The sequence below is a fragment of the Octopus bimaculoides genome, chromosome 3 (assembly GCF_001194135.2).
Source record: "Octopus bimaculoides isolate UCB-OBI-ISO-001 chromosome 3, ASM119413v2, whole genome shotgun sequence".
Classification (NCBI taxonomy): Eukaryota; Metazoa; Mollusca; class Cephalopoda; order Octopoda; family Octopodidae; genus Octopus; species Octopus bimaculoides.
In genome coordinates this window covers 7,731,864-7,736,543 of record NC_068983.1, presented here as the reverse complement: position 1 = coordinate 7,736,543, position 4,680 = coordinate 7,731,864, and the positions used below count along the sequence as shown (strand labels likewise).

At 38.5% G+C, this 4,680-nt stretch overlaps 1 protein-coding gene across 1 annotated transcript in view; it reads right to left on the bottom strand.

The window, feature by feature from the left end:
• LOC106882030 (transient receptor potential cation channel subfamily V member 5) overlaps positions 1 to 4,680 on the bottom strand; it is a 156,109-nt gene that overhangs the window by 150,806 nt on the left and 623 nt on the right. Inside the window, exon 2 of the mRNA XM_052966702.1 lies at positions 331 to 541. The gene's annotated coding sequence lies outside the window, so the exon portion shown is untranslated. The remainder of the gene's footprint in view (positions 1 to 330; positions 542 to 4,680) is intronic.

Genomic DNA, 4,680 nt, shown 5'->3' with positions numbered 1-4,680 from the left:
ATATATATATATATATATACAAGCACCCACACCAATGGCTACTACTTTGTGTGTGTGTGTAAGTGCTGATTTCTGGACTGGGTTATGTGCTATGTTCTCGACCAAAATGCTTCAGTTTACGTTACTCCAATCCATTCAAATGGCGAAAATGAGTAGAGCTTCAAACATCAGCGTTGGCGCGATGGAAGGCAGATACATAAAGATTGTAGAAATGTTAGATTGGAGGCAAGTAGATGTGGACTGCTTATAAGGCAAGATTGGGGACAGCCTTAGCCAGGCTACTCATAATCAAGGAACACAGATGTATAGATAGAACGTATTTATAATTACCTTACGGTAGAGCATCCGAGACATCTAGATGTTTTTGCAACTCCTCGCGTTTTCAGTCGGTGTTCAGTGAGACAGGTTCCCATGAATTATCGCTGTTAAATAGCAGTGGCCACGAGGGGTTGAATATAATGGAAACAAACTGAGTGCGTTTATATATCCAACTAAAGAAAATCCTATCTTGCCGAGGTAGTAAAAATCCCTCCGAAGTGTTCTACGAGAAAAGATATCAAGTTTAAAAAATTGTTTAATGTCTAGGAACGTTTTTAGATTATGATAATGATGATGACGTTAATGATGATGATGGTGATGAATCCACCAGTTTCCGACTACCAAATCTTCCAGTTTCTGTCTACCAAATCCACTCACAAGGCTTTGGTTGGCTGGAGGCTATAGTAGAAGACACTTGCCGAAGGTGCCACATAGTGGGACTGAACACGGAGCCATGTGGTTGGTAAGCAAGCTACTTACCACACAGCCACTCCTGCGCCTATATGTATACATTCGAGCGTGGCCATTGCCAGTGCCGCCTGACTGGCTCCCATGCCAGTGACACGTAAAAAGCACCATTTGAGCATGGTCGCTGCCAGTGCCGCCTGATTGGCTCCCGTGCCAGTGACATGTAAAAAGCACCATTTGAGCGTGGTCATTGCCAGTGCTGCCTGACTGGCTCGCTCCTGTGCCAGTGACACGTAAAAAGCACCATTCAAGCGTGGTCGTTGCCAATGGCACATAAAAAGCACCCACTACACTCTTGGAGTTATAGAAACCTTGCCAGAGCAGATTGGAGCCTGGTGCAGCCTCCCGGCTGGCCAGTCCTCAGTCAAACCATCCAACCCATGCCAGCATGGAAAGCAGACGTTAAACGACGATGACGATGATGACGACGACGACGATGATGATGATGATGATGATGATGACGATGATACTCTTTTACTCTTTTACTCTTTTACTTGTTTCAGTCTTTTGACTGTGGCCATGCTGGAGCACCGCCTTTAGTCGAGCAAATCGACCCCAGGACTTATTCTTTCGAAGCCTAGTACTTATTCTATCGATCTCTTTTGCCGAACCGCTAAGTTACGGGGACATAAACACACCAGCATCGGTTGTCAAGCGATGATAGGGGGGACAAACACACACATACAAACATATACACACACATACATATATATATACATATATACGACGGGCTTCTTTCAGTTTCCGTCTACCAAATCCACTCACAAGGCTTTGGTCGGCCCGAGGCTATAGTAGAAGACACTTGCCCAAGATGCCACGCAGTGGGACTGAACCCGGGACCATGTGGTTGGTAAGCTAGCTACTTACCACACAGCCACTCCTACGCCTACGCCTATATACATATACTAGTCATGTATATAGTCGTAAGGTCGTGGGTTTGATTCCTGGTCGTGTGTTGTGTCCTTCAGCAAGACACTTTATTTCATGTTGCTCCAATCCACTCAGCTGGCAAAAATGAGTTGCACCTGGAATTCAAAGGACCAGCATAATCTGGAATTCAAAGGGCCAGCATTATCACATTTGGTGTGTCATGCTGAATCTCCCTGAGAACTGCATTAAGCATAGACATGACTGTGTAGTACTCAACCACTTGCATGTTAATTATAAGAGCAGGCTGTGCCATAGTCCAGATCAACAGGAACACATATCATCGTAACCAACAGCGTGCCAGTTACTATGAAGTGCATATAGCATATATTACATCTAGTATATAGTATGTGTGAAAGAGTGTGGCCTTGTGGTTGAGGCATGGGCTGGCAATAATTAGGTCATGGGTTCGATTCCCAGGCCAAGTCAAATGTAGTTTACTTGAATAAGTTACTGAGGTCGTTGCCAGTGTCGCTGGACTGGCTCCTGTGCAGATGGCACGTAAAATACACCATTTTGAGTGTGGCCATTGCCAGTACTGCCTGACTGGCCCTCATGCTGGTGGCACGTAAAAGCACCCACTACACTCTTGGAGTGGTTGGCGTTAGGAAGGGCATCCAGCTGTAGAAACTCTGCCAAATCAAATTGGAGCCTGGTGTAGCCATCTGGTTTGCCAGTCCTCAGTCAAATCGTCCAACCCATGCTAGCATGGAAAGCGGACGTTAAACGATGAATGAACAAACGATTTACATTGTGCCAATCAATTTAGCTAAAACGAGTCCCAGTAAAGTACTGGGGCAGTTGTGCTATTTTAGATGTTCCAAGGGGTCATTGACACCCCCTCAGACTTTCCAGTGGTCATTGACCCTACTTCAGGCACTGGAAGGGGCAAGGGATCTCAGTGTCTGCTTACAATTGCACAGATATCCAAAACAAAGCTTGAATGCATGGTACTTGATACCAGGTCATACTGAAAATACGATAGGCATACATTTTAATCTATTGTGTGAAATAATCTAGTGCATACTATGTACTACAACTGCTATGTAATATGCACTACTCAATCTATAGCTTAACCAGTACATAGATCATGGAGTATGAACTATAAATGTATATGCACAGACTCAGACACACAAACACATGCATGCACGCCCACACACACACACACACACACATACACATGTATATGTATATATATATGTATATATATATATATATATATATATATATATATAGAGAGAGAGAGAGAGAGAGAGAGAGAGAGAGTGTGTGTGTGTGTGTGTGTGTGTGTGTGTGTGTGTGTGTGTGTGTGAGTGTGTGTGTGTGTGTGTGTGTGTGTGTGTGCACACGCGTGTGTTAGTTTAACAAGTTTAACCAAGTGAAACCAACACTTCACACTTCACTTATTGATTGCAGGCAACTCTTGTGAATCCTGCTTCATATGTGTAGTACACGCATACTTGTACATGTATATATAAATATATATGAATGAGTGTGTGTGTGTACATATATATACATATGTATGGGTGTGTGTTTGTGTGTGTGTGTGTGTATGTACATGTGTGCATGTATAAGACAAATATCAAACATATAAATATATTTATAAACGTATATGTATGTGTGTATATATATATATATGTATATATGTATATATATATATATATATATATATATATATATATATATATATATATATATATATATACACACACACTGCACTGTATTAGACATGTACATATAGTCAAACACATACACACATACACTCTCACACATATATAGGCACATGTGGCAACATATATCCATACCCACATGTGTGTACATGTGTATATTCAGCCAGAATATGTTTTAAAATATATACAATTATAAATTCATATATTAAGCACACAACCAAAGAAGAAAGAAATGATATATTTTTTTTCAAAATATAAAAATGATGTATATTTTTTTCAAAAACAGTATAAAGAAAGTTAATGCAAATAACGAATAACGAATATTGTATTAGAACAATACTGTATAAAAAAAATAATTAGTCAATAATGGTAAAAATACAATGGAAATATTTATGGGTTAACCTTAGTTTTAACCTACAAAACTTAAAACTATACAGTTATCTTTATATATCCATATTATTGAAAAAAAAAAGAAGTTTTATACTACTAAATTAGCATTTGTTGAAAGATGAATATTTCTTCAGAATATTAAAATTGTGCATGTAACAAATATAATTTAGGTTTTAGTTGATTTTTTGCTAGATTTCACAGGTAAATTTAAAGATTACCTAACATTATATGGGAATTTGAATCAATAAAAATTCATTTATTGAGAAGATCAAAATTATTCATTTAATCTTATATAGCTGAAATGAGTGCTGGAATATAGAAAGGTTTGCAGGTTAATCTTAATGGTTACCTTGTATTATTTATAAATTTGTGTCAATAAAACTGTATTTATTGGAAATGCCAACATTTTCTATGTAATCTAATACAGTTAAAATCTGAGCTGAAATGCGGTAGATTTTACAAGTTAGAAATTCAATAAAACTGTATTTCTTTTATCTTTATTATTGTTTACTTGTTTCAGTCATTTGACTGCGGCCATGCTGGGGTACTGCCTTGAAGAATTTTAGTTAAACAAATCAACCCTAGTACTTTTTTTTTTTTTTTTTTTTAAGCCTGGTTCATATTATACCAGTATCTTATGCTGAACCACTAAGTTACAGGCATGCAGACATATCTGCGCTGGTTGTCAGGTGGTGATAGAAACAAACACATACACACATAGATATATACATATACATATACATCATCATCATCATCATCATTGTAGTCGTCATTTAACGTCCGCTTTCCATGCTGGCATGGGTTGGACGGATATACGTATGTATATATATGTGTGTGTGTGTGTGTGTGTGTGTGTGTGTGTATGTGTGTATGTATGTATGTATGTATGTATGTATGTATGTATATA